This window comes from Elaeis guineensis, chromosome 9, assembly GCF_000442705.2.
Source record: "Elaeis guineensis isolate ETL-2024a chromosome 9, EG11, whole genome shotgun sequence".
Taxonomy (NCBI): domain Eukaryota; kingdom Viridiplantae; phylum Streptophyta; class Magnoliopsida; order Arecales; family Arecaceae; genus Elaeis; species Elaeis guineensis.
Window position 1 is genome coordinate 48,449,012 of NC_026001.2, and position 25,461 is coordinate 48,474,472.

Sequence of the window (25,461 nt, forward strand, 5' to 3'; positions counted from 1 at the left end):
TGAGTCGTGCTTTGACGCTTTTGCTTTCCGACGGCAGTGTCCTGCCGAAGCACTTCCCCTGCCCTTGGGGATCCCGCTGAAGTCGACGATCCAGCGGCTGAAGAAGGAAGTCCTTCACTTGACAAAGAAGTCAAAGAAGATGGAGGGTGAGCTTCGCAGATTGAGGGAAGGTCATTCTGAAGCCACCGCGGAGGCCACCCACTTTCGGAATCTCCACGTGAAGGGGATCATGGAGTATAGCCGGAGGAAGGCGAATTTCGCGAAGGAGCTTGAGGAATGCAAGAAGAGTGCCAGCGACCGAATTTGGGCTCAGGCCGCCAGGATTAGCGCCTTCAAGGTGGAACTGTCAGCCGCGAAGGGGAAGATCGGCCAGCTGGAAGGAAGTTCATCCCGGCTCTTGGCTTGGGTCGACGGCGACCAGGAGTGGTCGAAGAAGGTCTCCGACCTTCAGCGGCAGCTTCAGGATGCCAAGGTGAGCCACGACGTGCATCGAGCTAGCTGGCGCAGGCAGGTGGAGGAATATAAAGGAAGACTCAGGGCGGCGACCGACGAAGTCGCCCATCTCCAGAGGCAGCTGGCCAGCAGGGCTCAGCTTACTTCCGTCCGGGATTCTGATGAGCTCCAGTCCCTAAGAGGAACCGTCGAAGGGATTTCTATCACCCTCGGGGAAAAGACAGCCGAGCTGCAACAACTGAAGATTCAACTGGCATACGAGCAGTGGGCCGTCGCGGACGCGGAGGCGAAATCGAGGTCTTGTGGAAGAGGCATCGAGAGGCGGAGGCCGAGAGCCAGCAACTTCATCGGGCGCTCCAGGACGCGCTGCAAAAAAGGGAAGAGCTAGAAGAAGAAATTGAAAATCTAAGGCAGTCCTGGATGAGGGGTGGAGCAGATAACTCTAGGTCGGAGGGAGAAGAGCCTCCTTAGAGCTCTTTCCATCCTTTTGTCTTTTCATGTATTTACTTTTCTTTTCGTTGTTTTGCTTTTCTTTCCTTGGCCTTCCGGGCTTTGTAGCTTGTATTTCGAAAATGGAATGAAAAGGGTGTTTTGTGTTACCTCATCCGTGCATTGTATTAGATTATCGTCCGTCGAACTTTTCTTGTCGTTCGACTTGTCTGATGTAGACGTCGTTGGGAGGCACCCAGTCGTCGATGTGTTAGCTTGCCTTCCTCGTCGTACGTGGCCGCAAGCCCGAGCTTGGCGGTCCGGACTCCGCATTACTTCGGGGATGTCGCTGTCTTCCTGACCTGTGTCGGGAGTCTTTTTAGAGGCTGGGGGTGTTTGGTAGGAACTCCATGTCTCTGTTGAGATGAAGTCCTTTAGGTCTTTGGTGTGGTTCGCCCTTCATCTGTTTCCGTCGTAGTTTGTCACCCTTCCTTTTTAATTTTCCTCCTCTTCTCCGAGTGAGGGCCCTACCCTCACTTTTTGCGAGGTTGCATAGGAGCGTGGAGGTGCCGCTGGGGGGCTTTTTCCCTTCATCCGATCTTGTTGGGCGATCGGGTTTCATCACCATCAGGACGAGGTTCTCCCCCCGTTCTGACGGGGGCACGTAAGGGCCATTGCCAGGGCGGGCGGAGCCTTCCTTGCTGCAGAAGCCACGGATGGAGCCCGGCTCCCGTAGGAGTCCGGGTGAAGTCTCCCTTGCTGCAGAAGTCACGGATGGAGCCCGGCTCTCGTAGGAGTCCGGGTGGAGTCTCCCTTGCTGCAGAAGTCACAGACAGAGCCCAGCTCCCGTAGGAGTCCTTGTGGAGTCTCCCTTGCTGCAGAAGTCACAGACGGAGCCCGGCTCCCGTAGGAGTCCGGGTGGAGTCTCCCTTGCTGCAGAAGTCACGGACGGAGCCTGGCTCCCGTAGGAGTCTGGGTGGAGTCTCCCTTGCTGCAGAAGTCACAGACGGAGCCCGGCTCCCGTAGGAGTCCGAGTGGAGTCTCCCTTGCTGCAGAAGTCACGGACGGAGCCCGGCTCCCATAGGAGTCCGGGTGGAGTCTCCCTTGCTGCAGAAGTCACGGACGGAGCCCGGCTCCCGTAGGAGTCCGGGTGGAGTCTCCCTTGCTGCAGAAGTCACGGACGAAGCCCGGCTCCCGTAGGAGTCTGGGCCTTCGACCTTGCTCAAGTCAGGGCGGGGTTCTTCTCCTGTTTTCGACATGGCCGTGGGGGCACGTTAGGGCGCTGTAAGGCCTCTCCCCCCATCCAGTCTAAAAGAACCGGGCCTTTGACTTTGCTCATGTCAGGATGAGGTCCTCCTCCTGTTCCTGACATGGCTGTGGGGGCACGTTAGGGTGCTGTAAGGCCTCTCCTTCCATCCGATCTAAAAGAACCGGGCCTTTGACTTTGCTCATGTCAGGACGAGGTCCTCCTCCTGTTCCTGACATGGCTGTGAGGGCACATTAGGGCATTGTAAGGCCTCTCCCCCCATCCGATCTAAAAGAACCGGACCTTTGACTTTGCTCATGTCAGGATGAGGTCCTCCTCCTGTTCTTGACATAGCTGTGGGGGCACATTAGGGCGCTGTAAGGCCTCTCCCCCCATCCGGTCTAAAAGAACCGGGCCTTCATTTTAGGCATGTTAGGATGAGGTTCTCCCCCGTTCCTAACATAACTTTGTTTCAGGCGTTTGAAGGGGTTATATCCAGTCGTGACAAATCCATGCCAAATGAGAAGAGTACGTCAAGTAGAAAGAAATTTAGATTCAAGGTGAAATCGTAAGTGATACATTTACAAGTTTTTTGAGTTCCACGGTTGTGGGAGGTCTGCTCCTCCTTGAGGCCCTCCGGTGATGGAGTCGATGGTCCCGATGGGAGGCCGGTCCCCGGGTTGCTCCTCCCTTCTTGGTGGTTCAGGTTGCGGAAGGGCCCTTGGCCGATCTCCTCTACCCTCAGGCCTGCGTCAGATGAACCTGTCGAGTCGACCTCGCCGAATGAGCTCCTCGATCTCGTCCCGGAGCTGGATGCATTCCTCCGTGTCGTGGCTGTGATCGCGATGGTAGAGACAGAACTTGATGGGATTGCACTTCCCGGGGTGTGTGCGCATCCTCTCCGGCCTAGGGAGCTGCTTCCTGACCTCCATCAGTACCTGAGCCTTCGAGGCATTGAGGGAGGCATAGTTGCAGAATCTCCTCGATGGGGAACCCCACCGAACCCCGCGATCCGGACTTCTCTGCCTGCGTACCCAGGGTGGAGTATGGGCACGCTTGTGCCCAGGAGGGGATCGAGAATGCGGTCGGGCTTCTCTGGGCCTTTTTTCAATTGCGGGCTTACTCGAGTCTCCCGCCTGCCGCTCCCTCGCTGTCTCTTCATCCTTCATTTTGAAGGCTTCTTCCGCTCGGGCGTATCCTTCAGCCCGAGCCAGCAAATCAGCAAAATCCCTGGGGTACTTCTTCTTCAGGGAGAATAAAAGGTCATTCTTCTGAAGGCCACCCTTCAGGGCGGCCATTGCAACTGATTGGTCCAAGTTTCGGACCTCCAGTGCCGCGATGTTGAAGCGGTTGATGTAGGCCCGAATGGACTCCCCTTCCCTCTGCTTTATATTGATGAGGGACTCCGAACCTTTCTGGGGGCGCCGGCTGCTGACAAAATGGGCCACAAATTGATGGCTCATTTGATCAAAGGAAAAGATGGTACCCGATTTCAAAGCCGAGTACCAGTTTCTCGCCGCTCCCTTCAAGGTGGACGGGAAGGCCCGGCATAGAATGGCATCGGGAGCACCGTGAAGCAGCATCATCATCCGGAAGGCCTCCAGATGATCAACCGGGTCCGAAGTCCCGTCGTAGCTTTCGAACTGGGGGAGCTTGAAGTTTGGCGGGATCGGTTCCTGCATGATCATTTGAGAGAAGGGAGGGTCAGTACAAATATCCTCACCATAAGCGGGGGGAGCATGGCGGAGCTCTTCGATTCGCCGGTTCATCTCCTGGAGCCTCCGGTCCAGAAAATCCTCCCGACTTCGAGTCTCGAGGATCCTCTGGCAGAATGGGGGTAGGGATCTTCCAGGGGTGGAGTCATGGTCCGATTGAGGGCTCTCCACCCTCGGGTTCATTTTCCCAGGAAGGACGGGGCGGCTGGCCCAGGTGGCCCGCCCCGCCGCCGGATTCTGGTGTTCCGAGGATGCCTTTTTCGGGCGTACCGATGCCTGCGGCTGTTGCTGCTGCATAGCCTGCACAGCTTCTGTGAGGCCTCTGACCTGCTGCGCCAGCAGGTCAAACTGCTCCGCGCCGACCGCCACCGCCGGAGGAGGAGGAGGAGGTTGAGAAACAGGAGGAGAGGCCGGAGCTTGAGATCTGGCCACGGAGGCCATGGACCATCGCGTGGATGCCTTGCAGGGAGGCATCAAGTAAGGATCCCGTGGGGGAAACAAGGAGTGGATGTCGGATGAGACGATCAAAGGCGGCTCCGTTGAGCGCTCCTTTAAGAACAAGGGTACTGCGGAGATTCGCCCCCTTCCTCTAGCGCCAATCCTGTTGGTGCAAAAATCTGCTTGCGCCGGAGAAGCTGGAGTCGAGGGAGTCGCGGTCGCCACCGGAACCTGCAAAGGAAGTCTAAACCGAAGGTGGGGTTGCTCCGGCAAGACCCTCCGACGCTCAAGTCAGTTCTCTGCCTCAACAAGAATGGAGTGCTCGAACGGAGAATTTAGCAGAGTTTTTAGGTAAAAAACTAGAGCTTATTGAATAACGTATCTGGGGCTCCTTTTATAGGAGGAGGGGGCAGTAGCCTGATAGCGACATCTGTAACCGTCTGGCAGTGGGCTGCCCAGGGTCAGGCGGAGTTTGCTGCGAAGAGTAGTGGAGTGGACCCGTGGCTATCATCGGGGCGTGCCATGTGGAGTCTGCCGCGGAGAGTGGAGCGGCGTCTGTTGTCGCGACTTGCCAGCGGATGGGAGAATCGTGCGGTATCTGTCGCAGGAAGTGGAGCAGGATCGTGGCCATTATTGTGGCCTGCCAGGGAGTAGTGGAGCTGCGCGGGATCCGTCATAAGAAGTGGAGCAGTGCTGTGACCGTTACTGCGGCCTATCAGGGAGTGATGGAGCTGCATGGAATCCACCGCAGGAAGTGGAGCAGGATCGTGGCCGTTATTGTGGCCTGCCTGGGAGTGCAGATCCGTCGGCTAAAGTTCGGCAGCAATCGGAGCTGATGACGGAGTCCGGCTCCCGTAGGAGTCCGGGCGGAGTCCTCCTTGCGGTTGGAGTCGTGGGCGGAGTCCGCCTCCCATGGGAGTCTGGGTGGAGTCCTCTCGGAGTTGAAGTCGCGGGCGGAGCCCGGCTCCCATAGGAGTCCGGGCGGAGTCCCCTGCAATTAAAGTCAGGCGCGAAGTCCAGCTCCCGTAGGAGTCCGGACGGATCTTACCGGCAGTCGAAGTTGGCGACGGAGCCCGACTCCCGTGGGAGTCCGGGTGGGGTCCCGCTTGAGGTTGGAGTCGTGGGCAGAGCCCGGCTCCCGTGGGAGTCCGGGTGGAGTCCTCTCAGAGTTGAAGTCGCGGGCGGAGCTCGGCTCCCGTAGGAGTTCGGGCGGAGTCCCCTGCAATTAAAGTCAGGTGCGAAGTCTGGCTCCCGTAGGAGTCCGGACGGATCTTTCCGGCAGTGGGAGTTGGCGACGGAGCCCGGCTCCCGTGGGAGTCCGGGCGGAGTCCCCCTTGAGGTTGGAGTCGTGGGCGGAGCCCGGCTCCCGTGGGAGTCCGGGCGGAGTCTTCTCAGAGTTGAAGTCGCGGGCGGAGCCCAGCTCCCGTAGGAGTCCGGGCGGAGTCCCCTGCAATTAAAGTCAGGTGCGAAGTCTGGCTCCCGTAGGAGTCCGGACGGATCTTACCGGCAGTCGAAGTTGGCGACGGAGCCCGGCTCCCGTGGGAGTCCGGACGGAGTCCCCCTTAAGGTTGGAGTCATGGGCGGAGCCCGGCTCCCATGGGAGTCCGGGCGAAGTCCTCTCGGAGTTGAAGTCGCGGGCGGAGCCCGGCTCCCGTAGGAGTCCGGGCGGAGTCCCCTGCAATTAAAGTTAGGTGCGAAGTCCGGCTCCCGCAGGAGTCCGGACGGATCTTACCGGCAGTCGAAGTTGGCGACGGAGCCCGACTCCCGTGGGAGTCCGGGCGGAGTCCCCCTTGAGGTTGGAGTCATGGACAGAGCCCGGCTCCCGTGGGAGTCCAGGCGGAGTCTTCTCGGAGTTAAAGTCGCGGGCGGAGCCCGGCTCCCGTAGGAGTCCGGGCAGAGTCCACTGCAATTAAAGTCAGGTGCGAAGTCCGGCTCCCGTAGGAGTCCGGACGGATCTTACCGGAAGTCGAAGTTGGCGACGGAGCCCGGCTCCCGTGGGAGTTCGGGCGGGGTCCCGCTTGAGGTTGAAGTCGTGGGCGGAGCCCGGCTCCTGTGGGAGTCCGGGTGGAGTCCTCTCGGAGTTGATTCTGCTGAGAACTTCGGCGATGGGTATTTTATACCCAACAATCTAATTAAGAATTTATTGAACCAAACTCCTGATCAAATCAGAAACTAATCTCCCTTAGCAATTAGATCATCTCATAATCTAATCGAATCAAACCTAATTGAATCCAATTCAATTAGACTTGAACCAATCCTCTTTGCTCAATCAATATGAGCTAATCAATGATCTAATTATTAATTAATCCTCCATTAATCCACTAACACTTAGCGAATAAATTTATTATAACTTTTTCATATGGTTAACCATCAATCGAATTGATGATTATCGTTTGAATGATTCTTAATCGTCGATCAGCCACATGATCAATCAGAAACTTCTTTTGAGGATGACCCCATAGGTTCGAATCTAAGTTGGTAGCATAGAAATAAATTTCTAAACTAATTGACATAATCATTTAGCAATAGGATCTGACGTCCGAATAGGATGAATGACTATGAAGAGACATTTAAGAACCTACTGACATATGGTTATCGTATAATTCATCCATTTGACCCTAGTGCTCTAAGTGACTTAACATTTAACTGTCAACCCTGAAATAGTCATCCATATTATATTTCAATCTTTCAAATCCATCACATGAATTATCTGAGCCCAAGTTTTACTAAATTGAAATATGCTAACGCATTAACACCTACTTGTTCGTGAAAGAATTATGCTCTACAAGCCAATCACATATGGGATGCGATAGCATGTATTTTATAATTTATCTTCCAAACTCATGTAATTGACATTCATTTTAATAACATAGGTATTTTTGATTCATTATATGCTGCATCTTGTTATTCTTAAGATTATAATGAACCCTATAGGTCTGGACAATAGTTTTAGAGCCATGATGAGATGATGCCAATGAGACCTAAATTCTTGATAGCCCTAACCTAAAATATTTCTAGTCATTGATACATTGAATCAGGGATCAATGATACCAGTGAGACGGCATGTCCTATGTATGCTCAGAAATGAGGATGGTTGATTTCACAACCACTTGTGTGGTGATACTAATACAAGGATATGGATGCTCATTAGAGAATGAGTTCATTGAATTTACCTATGAGAGAATATTAGATGGAGTCTTATTTACATGTCAATTGATGTTTTCCTAGTGGGAGTTGTGTAAGTGATCTTTAGACCTGAGGTCACCATGGTACCTTGTGTATTTGGATCCATATTTTGGTTCACTACCTAACTTGATTCTCTGATCCTTGTGTGGGGTGTTCTAGATATGATGAAGAGTGCATGGAGATTATGAGTAATCAATAAGGGATCAGTCACTCCTAATAAGGGGAGCGAACATCCTATGTAATCACATAGGTCGATGATTCTGGAAGTCTTTAGCCAAAACAGGATGATAATTAGAAAAAAAAATTTAATATATCATCAATCGAATTATTATCTTCTGATCAAGATATACAAAGATAAGTGATTGAGTTTGATATATTTTTATGCCCACAGCTCATCTGGGATATTGTTTGACTGAAGGATTGAATTACACGAAAACTTGCCACTGAAAGATATTTTGATTACTTTTTATCAAAATTTCAAATCTTTTGGATAGTCATGATACATTGCTAGACATCAATTTTGACTTATAAATTTATCAAAATTAAAAGAGTTTAATTCTGGAGTCAATTTGGAAGAGTCCAAGTTGATTGGAACTCTTCGGATGACCTAATCTCATCGGATTAGGGTTACATCGAAAGTCTGGGTCCACTGCTAGCTAGATTTGAAACCCAATAGGTCACACACTTTAAGATTTGATCTTGGTCTGATCTAATTAGAGTTTAATATAAATTCTATGGGTTAATTTGATATACTATCATATTGTATTAACCCAAGTTCTCAAATTGGTTTGGATCCAATTGTTTGAGCTAACCTAGATCAGTTCGCTTTGACCTAATGGGATTAGGTCAATTTGGATTGGATCCTTATCCAACTTAAAAGAGTTTCAAGTGAAGAAGGAGTCCTCCACATCCACCAGAAGTCACCTTAAAAAATAAATGCGGCCCACCTTAAATTGGCATGAGATGTGGAGAGTCCTTAATGAAGGTTCTTAACTATTATGCATTACCTTAAATTTTTGATCAGTTCTCCTATGATTTGACATGAAATTTAATTTAAATTTTTATGGTACATATAAGATTGAGAGTCCTTCTACTCCAATTATTTAAATCATAAAAATTTACTCAGTAAATTTATTTGGTGCATGGGAAGTTGGAGTGCCAAAGGTTGGCTCCCCATGGTCTCATGTGATGTCCCTTGGTCCCCTATTTATAGGGGATGTACTAGATAGTTTCTTGTGATGATTTTTGACTGAGACCAAGAGGAGGGATGTGGTAAACATAAAAAAAAATATGAAAAAATTCTGAAGAAAAAAAGAGAAAATTTTGAGTGGCAAAATTTGCTACTAGGGTGGTGAGATTTTTAGTAAGTGTTGCTTGAGCGCCCTAGTGTTTAATTTTTCCATATATTGGAGCCAAAAATAAAATCCTAAGTTGTATGACATCTGAAGAGTATCTTCTTGGTGTCATTCTAGTGATGAGATCAAAAATAACTGGGTTTTGATGCGATCGTGACATAAGTTCAAAGTCGGTAGTATTCTTGAAAAGATAAGGCTGCGGCAGCGCACCAGTTGAGAAGGACTTTAGCCAACTTCCATGTGGATCACCATTGGAGGACTTATACCTTGAGGTCTTATGGATAACACCAATATGCCACTTTTTTATATTGATTAAAGTATAATTTTCTATCTCTTTGCATGCTTGAATTTGCTTTGATCGTGATCGGTAAGGTGATTCTAGGTTTTTGGGTTTGGCTCTATAGTTTTATTTGATAAGGCTATTGATTTGCTTGTTTTAAATTTTTTTTAAAATTACTTTCTACTATGTGGTCAGAATCCAATATTGATATCAGAGCCATCTTTGTCTGATTCGATTAAACAAGTGCAATAGTTGTGCATAGAATCGTTCTTGCGCATATCTTGCCAAAAAATTTTTGCATTGATTTATAGCATCAATCCTTTAAACTCAAAAATTATTTTTAACTTTATATATGCCATGATACATAATTTTAATTATTAAATTATTAATTTATGATAATTTTAATATTTATATTATCATGGTTGTATGATGCTCATATTGATGCATTGTTAAGGGTGCAAAGCATGCCTAATGTGATTAGGGTTTGCTATTTTTCTTCGATATGCTTGATATATGTTTTGATTTTCATTGCACCCTTATATGATTTTAGTATGTCATGTGATTACTATTTAGAATAGTAGAAGCATATCAAATTGCATAATTTGTAGTGTACATTTTATGTGGTTGTAGTTAGGATGTGTTGAGACCAATTTAAAATCCTTCGTTAAATTATATTAAGTTGTAATGTCAGGATTCACATTTTGATCAAAAGTTGAATTCTTAAGATCAATTGATATCAAAGAAAGTATGATAGGTGATTTTCTAATTAGGTCCGTACACTAACCTGGCCAAATTTGTTGGTGTCTAAAAATCTACGGGGAGCCTCACACCTACTTACCTGGCCAATTTGGTCTTATTGATTTTCGGACTTAGATTGATTAGTGATGTAGACATTACAAGGGTCTTCCTTCAAACTTGGTCAATAGAGTATGTCAAGATCTTAGTGAGCTTGTTGTACTATCCACTTACTATAGAAATTGATATGATGTTGATCAAGTGCATATTGATGCTTATGGCATATTTGAATAGTATTGCTTTGTTGTGCTATCCACAAAGACAGCATTGTTTAAGTATGACTATGTAGGATTGAAGGGTCAACGTAACTAGAATACTATAGTTTGTTGTGCTATCCACAATACTATATATGATCTAGAGGCTAGAATGAAAGATGTTGAGAATTATAAAGGTACAATTACTAAAGAGTTTCCTACTCTTGAACTCATGAATACTTGTTATGCTATCCACAAAGTGTTTGTAAGGAATAGAGATCTCAACCTCACTAAGAAATATTAAAATATTTCTCAATTTTTATATTTGAGGGATATGAAGTTCGATAAAATAGTGGGAGACAATTAGATAAATGTCCTAGTCTAGTTGTGCATGTCATCATGAGTTGTCTGTTTATATTATCTTCTTGTTGTTGTAAATTAACTACTCTCATGGCATTCTCACTATCACTTAGAGGTATCTAAGATGCAAACAAGTTGACTGGACCTAACTTTATCGATTGGTTAAGGAACTTGAGAATTATTCTCACTCAGGAGAAAGTCTCTCATATTTTGGATACACCTGCTCTAGATTCTCTTGGAGAAGATGCTTCTAAAGAGAATAGGGCCGCATACAAGATGTGAAAAGATGACAATGTGACTGTCAAATGTATCATGCTTGCCTCAATAAGCAACGAGCTCCAGAGGCAGCATGAGAACATGAACGTTCCCTCTATTCTCCTTAATCTTAAGGAGCTATATGGGGAACAAAGTCAAACTGCTCGATATGAGATAACAAAGTAATTATTTCATGCCCATATGACTGAAGGTTCTTCTGTGCAAATGCATATCCTAAAGATGATTGATTTGATCACTCATTTGGGGCAACTGGATTTTACCATGGATGGTGAACTGAGCCAGGATTTGATCCTACAGTCTCTCCCTAATTCTTTTTCTCAGTTTGTCATTAATTATCATATGAACAAACTAAACATCAGCTTGCCAGAACTACTGAACATGTTGAAAACAACAGAAAGCCATTTCAAGGGTGAAAAGGCTCAGGTTCTTCATGTTGATAAGATCAGCAAGAAGAAGGCAAAGAAGGGTCTCAAGAAAATATTGAACCCTAAGGCTGGCATCTCCAAGAAGAAAGTGAAGAAGGTCTGTGATGACCCAAGCCCAAGTTCGATTGAGAAGACCCAAGCCCAAGCCCAAAAAAAAAAAAAAACTGGGAACAGAAGAAGACTCTCGAAGGGAGTCCTCTTCTCCGATGAATCCTGATTGGAGAAGGGTTCTAGGACTCTTGAAACTCTAGGACCCTCTATAAATAAGCCTCCCTCTCCCTCTCGAGCCTCCACCGATGATCGTTGAGCTCAAGTTCCTCTCTTTTTTCCTTGGATGCTGCGGCACCCACTTCTTATGTTCGTTGAAAATTGAAGGTCGAAGAGGCCACCGAAGTTCAGGTAAGGGTTCAATCTTTCTTCCTCTCTCTCTTTTCTTTCTCCCTATGGCTTTAGACCCCTCGTCGACCATCGGGATCACCAAAAAACCCATGAAGTGTGAAACCCCTATTCGATTGGCCACTTTTCTCTCTTTTTCGACCATCGGCATCGTCGATTGTGGTGTCTCATCCCTAGGACTGGACCCCCATCTCTTTCTCTCTTCTCTAAGAGTGCTTGGCCGCTGGCGATCGACCAATGGTTGAAAATCATGAAGAAAGGGGTGGGTCCCCTATTTTTTGAGAAATAAAAAAAAATGAAGGGGAAACCTCACCGGCCGACCTTGCTCTATCACCATCGATCGGATGCCGCCCACCTCGTCGGAGCCCAAGCAACCGAGGGGGGACCTCATGGTCTTCCCCTATTTCGGCCCAAGGGAGGCCGCGAGAAGAAGGAAAAGAAAGAAAAAGAAAAGAAAAAAAAAGAGGAAAAGAAAAAGAAGAAGGAAAAGAAAAAGAAAAATAAGAAAGAAAAGAAAAAGAAAAGGAAAAGGGAAAAAAGAAAAAGAAAAAGAAAATAAATAAATAAAAAAAAATAATAATAATAATAATAATAATAAATTCTAGACATTGTCATCTAGTCAATCCATGTGAGGACATTGGATTTTAAGAATTTTTATTATTTTTATTTGATAAAATTTTGATCAAAAATATGATATTTGATGTACCAGGTCTGGAGAAAGATTTTCAAGATTTTTAGGATCCCTAATTTGGATTTTCTTTTGAGGTAAGTAGTATTTTACTTTTATTAAATTTATCTGGTAAATTATAAATTTGAATTATATAAATTCATGGTATGCTTGTGATTGAAAATATTTGTTAAAATTAATTATGATTGAAAATAATTGTTGGAAAATTATTTATGATTGAAGATATTTGTTGAAAATTTTTATGATGATGTATGATCATAAAGAATGATATGATTGATTTACTCGAATATCACTTATTTATATTATTATTGAAATAATATATGAATTGAAAGATGATATGAGTTGACAACCTGACTATATAAAGGACCCCGCCAATGGGGGCATATACGTTGGCAAAAGATTTATCCAGAAGATTTATGTCGTCAGTGAGACTAGCGACACGTCACTAGAGAGACCAGCGACAAACCGCCAGCGAAACCAATGATTTTGAAGGACTTTGCTGCCTGTTGATTCACAGCCTACCGCAAGAAGATACGCGGTATTATGATCCTACCACAGAAAAAATATGGCCATAGTTCATGGTTGATAAGAAGAACTTAAGAAATTTGATGAATTCAAGATGATAAGCATAATTTAAAATTATAATGAATTGAAAGTTTATATATGATTGATAGTGTGATGAATTAAATTATGAATTCATGAATTTACATATTGTTTATATTATTATCAGTAAATAGATATGTACAGTATTATTGCCTGATTTATTCAGTTAAAGGTATACACTGCTTACTGAGCTATTTAGCTCATAATGAGTTTACATTTTCTTTACAGATCCAGAAAATTAGCGTGATACAAAATTTGGTTGGGAGAGCTATTAGAGATGGAGTTGGTTTATTTGATTTAAGATTTTTTTCAGAATTGATGCAAGATTTTCATTTTAAGTATTGACTTTATCAGACAATTATTTTTTTTTGACACTGAGTTTTGATTTGTTATTTGAACTAAGGTTTGATCATTAAGATTGAAATTTATTTAACGTTATGTGTATGATGTCATGATGAGATGCCTTGTATGCTTATAAGAAAAGCTTCCTATGAGTATGCGGCGGTTGCCATGACCTTCGACTCACAATCTCGGGTCGGGGTGTGACAATTTAAATGGTATCAGAGCATAAGTAGGTAAATAAAGATATGTAGAATAGAATGAGTGAGTGATGGGTAGATATTAGGAAATTTGAAAGGTTAGTTATGATGATTATGATCTGACCTGTCTTAAGTAAGTTTATAACTTTATTAAAGATAAGTTATCATCTCAAATCTGTCATAGGTCAATATGCCTCCACGACGAATGAAGAATACTCAAGGAGCGGTAGAAGGGACATCAAATCCACTTAGTGATAACACTCCCCAATTGAATAGTAGCACATCTCAACAGGAAGGAATCATTGACCCTACTGGAAATACTCCGATAGTGCAGGAAGAGCTGAATATGACTCAATTAATGCAAACTCTGATCGGAGTAGTACAAACATAGCAACAGTTACTTCAACAACAACATGCACAGCCGCGTCAGCATCCTCCACCGACACCTGGCCATGGAGAACATCTGATGCAGAGAAACAACATCGTCGAGTTTAAAAAGCTAGCTCCTCTAGCCTTCAAAGAGACCATCGAGCCACTAGAAGCTGACAATTGGATTATAGAGATGGAGAAGGCATTCACCATGCAAGAATGCCATGATGATGAGAAGATCCGCTACACAGCATATCTGTTACAAGGTGAGGCATACAACTGGTGGTGTATACTTGAACAAAAATATGAATACGATGGGATACCACTCACTTGGGAGAGATTTTGAGATGAATTCTTTGACAAGTACTTTCTCGAAGTGTCAGAATATAGAAAGAGTAGGAGTTCATTCATCTGAAATAGGAGAACAGATCCGTTGCAGAGTGTGAAGTTAAATTCACAGAGTTAGCCAAGTTTGTTCCAAGATTAGTTGAGATTGAGCAAGACAGAGTATATAAATTTGAAATGGGATTGAAGAAAAAAATTAGAAAATAAGTTATACCCTATGAGTTAACTACTTATGCCTCAGTTGTGAATAAAGCTCTAATAATTGAGAGAGAAATTAATAAAGTACATGCGGAAAGAGAACGGAATCAAAAGAAGAGAAATAGGTTTGATGGAACTCAAGGACGAAATCAGAACAATAAGGGTCCAGCGAAGAAGCCAGCAAATGATAAGAATCATAAGAATGAGATGGCTAGATGTTCGAGATGTGGCCGAAGAGAGCATGAGTCTTCAAATTGCCCATGAAATACTGGTTCTTGTTTTAGCTGTGGACAGAAGGGACACAAAATTGTAGATTGCCCCAAGGAATGAGAATAGATCCACACAAACAAAAGATGGAGGTCAAAGGCTGAAAACTCAAGGAAGGATCTATGCACTCACACAACAGGATGCTCAGGCCTTTAATGCTGTGGTGACAGGTATCATTCCTGTATCTGATATTTATGCTTCAGTTTTGTTTGATTCTGGTGCTACACAATCCTTTATATCTACTACTTTTATTAGATAACATGATATAGTATGTGAATCTATGAAAACTAAATTATATGTTGAGACACTAGTAGATGGTATTTTGAGTACCGAAAGTATGTGCAAGTCATGTAGTATCAGAATAAGAGAAAGAGAATTATCGATAGATTTGGTTGTCCTAGATATGCATGATTTTGATGTTATTCTAGGAATGGATTGGCTTGCTACTTATCATGCCTCTGTGGATTGTCATGGAAAGAGAGTGAACTTTCAAATACCGAAAGAATTAACATTCAATTTTGATGAAAGTACAGAAACCACCCCTCCACATATTATTTCATTTGTACAAGCTAGACAGATGCTAAGAAAGGGATGTAGAGGTTATCTAGTATCAATAAAGAATACAGAACATGATGAATTAAGGTTATAGGATATTTTTATTGTAAATGAATTTTTGGATATATTCATTGAAGATTTATCTGGACTACCACCAGATAGAGAAATCGAATTTACCATTGAGTTGGCACCCAATACCAGTCCAATTTCTAAAGCTCCTTACCGAATGGCTCCCATGGAGTTGAAGGAGTTAAAAGATCAATTATAGGATTTGTTGGATAAAGACTTTATAAGACCTAGTGTATCTCTTTGGGGAGCTCCAGTTTGTTTGTGAAAAAAAAAGATGATAGTATGAGGCTTTGTATCGACTATAGAGAGTTGAATAACAAAACTATCAGAAATAAGTATCCCTTACCTTGAATCGATGATTTGTTTGATTAGCTGCAAGGTGCACAAGTTTTTTCAAAAATTGATCTTCGTTCAGGATATCATCAGTTAAAAATCAAAGCAGAGGACATACCAAAGACTGCATTTAGAACTCATTATGGACATTATGAATTTCTAGTGATGCCATTTGGATTAACCAATGCTCCAGCGGCCTTCATGGATTTAATGAACAAAATATTCAAATCCTATTTTGATAAGTTTGTTGTTGTATTTATTGATGATATTTTGATATATTCAAGAAGCAAATTAGAGCATGAAGAATATTTATGATGTGTACTATAAATATTGAAGAAAGAAAAGCTTTATGCCAAATTAAAGAAGTATGAATTTTGATTGAACAAAATAGTCTTTTTAGGATACATCATATCTAAAGATGAAATTTCTGTGGATCCAACAAAAATGGAAACTGTGATGCAGTGGAACAGACCTACAAATATTTTTGAGATTCAGAGCTTTCTAGGAATGGCAGGTTATTACAGACGATTTGTAGAAAGATTCTCCCGCAAAGCTGCACCTTTGACTCGTCTTACTCAGAAAGGGGTTAAATTCAAGTGGATCGAAGATTGTGAACAGAGTTTTCAAGAGTTAAAACAACGATTAGTTTCAGCCCCTATCCTTACTATACCAATAGAAAATGAAGGTTTCATAATATATAGTGATGCAACTAAAAAGAGACTTGGCTGTGTATTGATGCAACAGGGTAAGGTAGTGGCCTATGCCTCAAGACAATTGAAACTATATGAACAGAATTATCCGACACATGATTTGGAGTTAGCTATAGTGATTTTTGCCCTGAAAATTTAGAGACATCATTTATATGGTGTGCAGTGTGAAGTGTTTACTGATCATAAGAGTTTGAAGTATATTTTTTACGTAGAAAGAATTAAACATGAGATAGAGAAGGTGGTTAGAACTGTTGAAAGATTATGATTTAACAATTCATTGTCATTCCGAAAAAGCTAATGTTGTCGCTGATGCCCTTAATAGAAAATCCATGAAAAATTTGGCTATTTTAATTACACATCAAAGTCAATTATTGAAGGATATAAGAAAACTGAAATTAGATATTCGAGTATATGACTCAACAGTATGATTAGCCAACATGAGGGTTCAGCCAACACTCATTGAAAGGATTATAGTCATCCAGAATGGTGATCCACTATTAACGAAAATAAGAGATTTAGTGGAAGCTGGTGTTCAATCTGAATTCAAGATACATGATGATGGTTCGTTGAGATTTGAAAATAGAATTTGCATACCCAATGATTTGGTACTCAAACAGAAAATACTTCAGGAAGCACATCAGACCGGTTATACAGTTCATCCGGGAGATACTAAGATGTATAGGGACTTGAAGAAAATATACTTGTGGAATAATATGAAAAGAGAGATCGCTCAATTTGTGGCTCAATGTTTGGTGTGTCAACAAGTTAAAGCTGAACATCAGAGACCTGCAGGATTACTTCAACCTCTCGATATTTCGATATGGAAGTGGGAACATATCACTATAGATTTTGTAACTGGACTACCTAAGACTCCAAGTAAAAATGATGCAGCCTGGGTGATTGTGGATCGATTGACAAAGTCTACACATTTTCTACCAATTAGAGTTGGATTCACTTTGGAAAGACTAGCAAAATTATATATAAAAAAAATTGTAAGGCTACATGGAATTCCAGTGACCATTGTATCAGATTGAGACACCAGATTTGTATTACAGTTTTGGAAGAGCTTACACAAGGCATTAGGAACAAAATTGAACTTTACTATAGCCTTTCATCCACAGACTGATGGCCAGTCAGAGAGAACTATTCAGATCTTAGAAGATATGTTGAGAATTTATATTTTAGATATGAAAAGTTCTTGAGACAAGCATCTACCTTTAATTGAGTTCGCTTATAATAACCGTTATCAAGCTAGCATTGGTATGGCACCTTATGAAGCATTATATGGTAGAAGATGTCGATCACCGATTCACTGGGATGATATTGGTGAGCAGAGAATATTGGGTCCCGAACTTATTCAACAAGTAGTCGAGAAGATTCAATTAATTAAAGAACGACTTCGGATAGCACAAAGCAGACAGAATAATATGTAGATAACAGGAGATGAAAATTAAAATTTCAAATTGGTGGCCATATATTTCTTAAAGTGTCTCCTTCAAAAGGAATCTTAAGATTTGGCATTCGTGGCAAATTGAATCCTAGATATGTGGGTCCATTTGAGATTTTGAAAAGAATTGGTGAGGTGGTGTATGGACTTGCCTTACCACCTTCACTTGTAGGAGTACATAATGTTTTTCATGTTTCTATGTTAAAGAAATATTTACCAGACCCAAGTCACATCATGGAACTTGAACCCTTGCAAGCTAGAAAAGATCTATCATATGAAGAATATCCGGTATGGATCATAGATCGTAAAGAACAAGTGCTGAGGCATCGCAACATTTCTTATGTCAAGGTATAGTGGAGTCGACATTCGAAAAGAGAAGCTACTTGGGAACTAGAGGAAGAAATAAAGCAAAAATATCCCCAGCTCTTCGAGACCACAGGTATAAAAAATTTCAAGGATGAAATTTCTTTTAGGGGTGAAGAATGTGATGACCCAAGCCCAAGTCCGATTGAGAAGACCCAAGCCCAAGCCCAAAAAAAAAACTGGGAACGGAAGAAGACTCCCGAAGGGAGTCTTCTTCTCTGATGAATCCAGATTGGAGAAGGGTTCTAGGACTCTTGAAACTCTAGGACCCTCTATAAATAAGCCTCCTCTCTCCTTCTTGAGCCTCCACTAGTGATCGTTGAGCTTAAATTCATCTCTTTTTCCCTTGGAAGCCGTGGCATCTTCTTCTTGTGTTCATCGAAAATTAAAGGTCGAAGAGGCCACCGGAGTTCAAGTAAGGGTTCAATCTTTCTTCCTCTCCCTCTTTTCTTTCTCCCTATGGCTTTAAACCCCTCATCGGCCATCAAGATCACCAGAAAACCCATGAAGCATGAAACCCCTGTTCGACTGGCCACTTTTTCTTCTTTTTCGACCATCGGTGCCGTCGGTTACGGTGTCTCATCCCCAGGATCGGACCCCCATCTCTCTCTCTCTTCTCTAAGAGTGCTTGGCTGCTGGCGACCGACCATTGGTCGAAAATCATGAAGAAAGGGGTGGGTCCCTTATTTTTGAGAAATAAAAAAAAAGAAGTGGAAACCTCATTGGTCGAACCTCACCGTCGGTCGGCCTTGCTCTGTCACCATCGATCGGATGTCGCCCACCTCGTCGGAGCCCGAGCAACCAAGGGGGACCTCACGGTCTTCCCCTGTTTCGGCCCAAGGGAGGGCACGGGAAGAAGGAAAAGAAAGAAAAAGAAAAAAAAAGAGAAAAAGAAAAAGAAGAAGGAAAAGAAAATGAAAAGAAGAAGGAAAAGAAAAAAAAAAAGAAAAAGAAAAAAAGAAAAAGAAAAAGAAAAAGAAAAAGAAAATAAAAAAATAAAAAAATAGAAAAATAATAATAATAATAATAATAAATCCTGGATGCTGTCATCTAGTCGATCCATGTGAGGATATTAGATTTTAAGAATTTTTATTATTTTTATTTGATAAAATTTTGATCAAAAATATGATATTTGATGTACTAGATCCAGAGAAAGATTTTTAAGATTTTTAGGATCCCTAATTTAGATTTTCTTTTGAGGTAAGTAGTATTTTACTTTTATTAAATTTATCTTGTAAATTATAAATTTGAATTATATAAATTCATGACATACTTGTGATTAAAAATATTTATTAAAATTAATTATGATTGAAAATAATTATTGAAAAATTATTTATGACTGAAGATATTTGTTGAAAATTTTATGATGATGTATGACCATAAAGAATGATATGATTGATTTACTCGAATATCACTTATTTATATTATTATTGAAATAATATATGAATTGAAAGATGATATGAGTTGACAACCTGACTATGTAAAGGATCCCGTCAATGGGGGCATATACGTTGGTAAAAGATTTATCCTGAAATTTATGTCGCCAGTGAGACCAGCGACATGTCGTCAGAGAGATCAGTGACAAACCGCTAGCGAGACCAGCAGTTCCAAAAGATTTTACTACCAGATGATTCATAGTCTACCGTAAGAAGATATGCGGTATTATGACCCTGCCACAGGAAAAATATGGTCATAGTTCATGGTTGATAAGAAGAACTTAAGAAATTTGATGAATTCAAGATGATAAGCATAATTTGAAATTATGATGAATTGAAAGTTTATATATGATTGATAGTGTGATGAATTAAATTATGAATTCATGAATTTACATATTATTTATATTATTATCAGTAAACAGATATGTACAGTATTATTGTCTGATTTATTCAGTTAAAGGTATACACTGCTTACTAAGCTATTTAGCTCATGATGAGTTTACATTTTCTTTACAGATCCAGAAAATTAGCGTGATATAGAAATTCAGTTAGGAGAGCGATTAGAGATGGAGTTGGTTTATTTGATTTAGGATTTTTCTCAAAATTGATGCAAGATTTTTATTTTAAGTGTTGACTTTGTCAGACAATTATTTTTTTTTTGACACTGAGTTTTGATTTGTTATTTGAACTAAGGTTTGATCATTAAGATTGAAATTTATTTAACTTTATGTGTATGATGTCATGACGAGATGCCTTGCATGCTTATAAGAAAAGCTTTCTATGAGTATGCGGCGGTTGCCATGACCTTCGACTCACAATCTCGGGTCAGGAGCGTGACAAGATCTCTACCAAAGGTACTTGTTATCACTATGGCAAGGAGGGCCACTGGAAGAGAAATTGCAAGAAGTACTTTGCAACCATGAAATCGGTAAGTATTGCTAAAGGTTTGTATATGATACAAACTAATTTATCATTAAGTACTTTATTTTTAGATTCTTAGATTTTAGATACCACCTGTTGTTCACACCTTTGTAAATCGTTGCAGAATCTATAGGAAATAAGGAATCTGAATAAAGGTGACTTCGAGTTGTTCGATGCTAGTAGAGAGTCTATTCAGGCTGAAGCTGTAGGAACCAGAATTTTAAAATTACCTTCGGACAAAGTTTTAGAACTAAAGACCTGTTATTATATTTCTAATATTGTTATAAATATTATTTTTGTACCATTATTATTGGAACAAAGTTTTGAAATAATTACAAAGAATAATGGTTATTCTATTTATTTTTCTAATGAATATTATGGAAGTACTTTTATTAATAATGGTCTAATGTTTCTTTTACTTAATGATAATGTGCTTCATATTGATAATATAAAAAAAAAAGAGAGAGAATGTGAATGTCACATACCTCCTCTGGCACTATCGACTTGGCTATATAAATGAATCAAAGATTAACAAGTTATACAAAGATAATTTCATTGATCTTTATGATTATAAATCATATAAAACTTATGAATCTTACCTCATGAGTAAAATGATCAAGACTCCATTTACTAGATATGGAGATCAAGCAAGTGACATTTTGGACCTTGTACATACTGATGTGTGTGGTCCAATATCGACTCAAGCTAGAGGTGGATACTTTTACTTCATCACATTTATTGATGATAGGTCAAGGTTTGGATATGTGTATTTAATGAAATACAAATCTGAAATTTTGATAAATTTAAAGAGTATCAAAGAATGATCGAAAAATAAATTGATAAAAATATTAAAACTCTTCAATCAGATCGAGGAGAAGAATACTTGTCTAGTGAGTTTTTCGATTATTTGAAACAAAATAGAATACTCTCTCAATGGACACCTCCTTATACTCCACAATTAAATGGAACTTTAGAGAGGAGGAATTATACCTTATTAGATATGGTGCGGTCCATGATGTGTTTCATGGATCTTTCGATATCTTTTTGAAGATACGCCCTCGAGGCTGCAGTGTATATTTTAAATAAAGTACCTTCAAAATTTATTTCTAGCACTCCATATAAAATATGAAAAGAAAAAAGATCCAATCTTAAGTATCTTAAGATTTGGGGTTACCCGATTTATATGAAAAATATTGATGGACATAAGCTGGATGCTAGATCAGAAAAATACGGATTTATAGGTTATCCCAAGGAGAATATAAGATATTACTTCTATAACCCTACTCAATAAAAGGTATTTGTTGGTAGGCATGCCATTTTCCTAGAGAAAGAGTTTATCCAAGAAGGAGGCAGTGGGAGGTCTGTTGAACTTGAGGAAGTTCAAAACTTACAATCCATCCAGGATTTATCAAATAGTTCTCAACTAGTTATGCCCATTGTTGAGGCACAACAACTACACACACCTCCGCTCTAAAGGTCAAGTAGAGTGCATAGTGTACCACTCAGGTATGAGTTTGTCATTGAGAATGACAACACAATCCACATCATTGAGAATAATGATCCCACGACCTATTCGGAATCTATCATGAGTAGTGACTCTGACAAGTAGCTCAACGTCATGAAATCCGAAATGGACTCTATGTATGCCAACCAAATATGGACTTTGGTTGATGCACCTGAGGGTGTGATCCCAATAGGCTGCAAATGGATCTTCAAAAAGAAGATTGAAGCAGATGGCCAGGTAGAGACCTATAAGGTTAGGCTTGTGGCAAAAGATTTCAGACAAAAACAAAGTGTTGATTATGAAAAAATCTTTTCACCGATAGCCATGCTTAAGTTTATTCGGATAATGCTTGCTATTACAGCATACCATGACTATGAGATCTGGCAAATGGATGTCAAGACTACCTTCTTCAATGAAAATTTTGAGAAAAAAGTCTATATGACTCAACCAGAGGGATTTATCTCTAGTGGGAGAGCAAATCAGGTATGCAAGCTGAATAGATCCATTTATAGATTGAAGCAAGCATCAAGAAGCTGGAACATCTATTTTGATGAGACAGTCAACTCATTTGGCTTTATCAAAAATATGGATGAACCTTGTGTATATAAGAAGACTAGTGAGAGTGCTATTGTCTTTCTAGTCTTGTATGTGGATGACATACTGCTCATTGAAAATGATATCCCGATGTTGCAATCGGTCAAGACTTGGCTATCACAAAAGTTTTTCATGAAAGACTTGGGTGAGGCATCCTACATACTTGGTATTAAGATCTATAGGGATAGATTGAAAAGGATGCTAGGCTTGTCCAAGTCTCAGTACATTGACCTTGTGTTGAAGAGATTCAACATGGAGGAAAATAAAAGAGGTTACTTGCCCATAGGTCATAGTATACAACTCTCTAAGAAGATGTCTCCTAAGACACCTGAAGAGAGAAATAAAATGAGTTCTACTCCTTATGCTTTGGTTGTAGGATCAATAATATATGCTATGTTATGTACCAAGCCTGATGTTGCTTATGCCTTGAGCATTGTAAACAAATTTTAGGCTGATCCTGGGAAGGATCATTGGAAAGTAGTAAAAAATATACTCAAGTGCTTGAGAAGGACTAAAGATATTTTTTTTGATATATAGTGGATCTGATTTAAAACTAAAAGATTATATCGATTCTAGTTTTCAATCTGATCTGGATGATAGCAAATCCATATTTAGATATGTGTTCACCTTGTATGGTGGTGCAATAAGTTGAAAAAATTTCAAACAGTAAATGGTTGCTGACTCAGTCACTGAGGCTGAGTATATTGCTACAAGTGAGGCTACTAAGGAGGCCATCTGGATGAAAAAATTTATCACAGAATTGGATGTGGTTTCAGAGATTGAACAACCAGTGTCCCTTTATTGTGATAATACTGAAGTAGTTGTTCAAGCTAAAGAACCAAGGTCTCACCATAAATCTAAGCACATCCTAAGATGGTTCCACCTCGTTAAGGAGATTGTCGAAAGATGCAATGTGATCATGGAGCAAGTTGACATCAAGAATAATATAGCAGACCCATTCACTAAGACCTTGTCAATGCAGCAGTTTAATCGCCATCTTGATAGCATGGGCATCAAGTATAGGGGCGATTGGCTTTAGTGCAAGTGAGAGATTGAAAGAATTATGCCCTACAAGCCAATCGCATATGGAATGAATTAGGATATATTTTATAATTTATCTTTCAAACTCATGTAATTGACATTTATTTTAATAAAATAGGTATTTTTGATTCATTATATGCTGCATCATGTTGTTCTTAAGATTATAATGAACCCCATAGATCTGGATAATAATTTTAGGATCATAATGAGATCACACCAGTGAGATCTAAATCTTTGATAGCCCAAACTTAAAATATTTCTAGTCACTGATACATTGAATCGAAGATCAATGATACTGGTAAGACTGGCATGTCCTATGTATGCTCAGAAATCAAGATGGTTGATTTCACAACCACTTGTGTGGTGACACTAATACAAGAATATGAGTGCTCATTAGAGAATGGATTCACTGAATTGACCTACGAAAGAATATCAAATGGAGTCTTATTTACATATCAACTGATATTTCTCTAGTGGGAGTTGTATAAGTGATCCTTAGACCTGAGGTCACCATGGTACCTTATGTACTTGGATCTATGTTTTGGTTCACTACCTAACTTGATTCTTTGATTCTTGTGTGGGGTGTTTTAGATATGGTGAAGAGTGCATGGAGGTTATAAATGATCAATAAGGGATCAGTCACTCCTAATAAGGGGAGTGAACATCCTATGGGATCTCATAAGTCAGTGATTCTAGAAGTCTTTGGCCAAAGCAGGATGATAATTAGAAAAGAGTTTCTAATGTATCATCAACCAAATCATCACCTTCTGATCGAGATACATAAAGATAAGTGATTGGATTTGATATATTTTCATAACCACAGCTCATCTGGGATGTTGTTTGACTGAAGGATTGAATTACATGAGAACTTACCACTGAAGGATATTTTGATAATTTTTTATCAAAATTCTAAATCTTTCGGATAGTCATTACACATTGTTAGATGTCAATCTTGACTTGTGAATTCATTAAAATTAAAATATTTTAATTCTGGAGTCAATTTGGAAGAGTCTAAGTTGATTGAAACTCTTCAGATGACCTAATCTCATCGGATTAGGGTTACGTCGAAAGTCTAGGTTCACTGCTGGCTAGATTTGGAACCCAATGGGTCACACACTTTGAGATTTGGCCATGGTCTGATCTAATTAGAGTTTAATATAAATTTTTTGAGTTAATTTGATATGCTAGCACATTGTATTAACTCAAGTTTTCAAATTGGTTTAGATCAAATTGTTTGAGCTAACCTAAACCAATTGGCTTTGACCTAATGGGATTGGGTCAATTTGGATTGGATCCTTATCCAACTTGAAAGAGTTTCAAGTGGAGAAGGAGTCCTCCATGTCCACCAGAAGTCATGGAAAAAAATAAATGCCACCTATCTTAAATTGGCATGAGAAGTGGAGAGTCCTTCTTAATGAAGGCTCTTAACTATTACGTGTTACCTTAAATTCCTGATCAGTTCTACTATGATTTGATGCCAAATTTAATTTAGATTTTTGTGACACATAGAAGACTAAGAGTCCTTCTGCTTCAAGTATCTAAATCATTAGAAATTTTACCCAGTAAATTTATTTGGTACATGGGAAGTTGGAGCGCTAAAGGTTGGATCCCATGGTCTCATGTGATGTCCCTTGGTCCCCTATTTATAGGGGATGCCCCAAATAGTTTCTAATGGTGATTTTTAGTTGAGACCAAAAGGAGGGATGTGGTAAACATAAAAAAAAAATATGAAAAAATTTTGAGAAAAAAAAGAAGAAATTTTGGTTGGCAAAAGTTGCTGCTAGAGTGGTGAGATTTTTAGCAAGTGTTGCTTGAGTGCCCTAGGATTTGATTTTTTTATGTGTTGGAGCCAAAAATCAAATCTTAGGTTGTATGACATCTGAAGAGTGTCTTCTTATTATCATTTTGGTGATAATATTAAAAGTAACCGG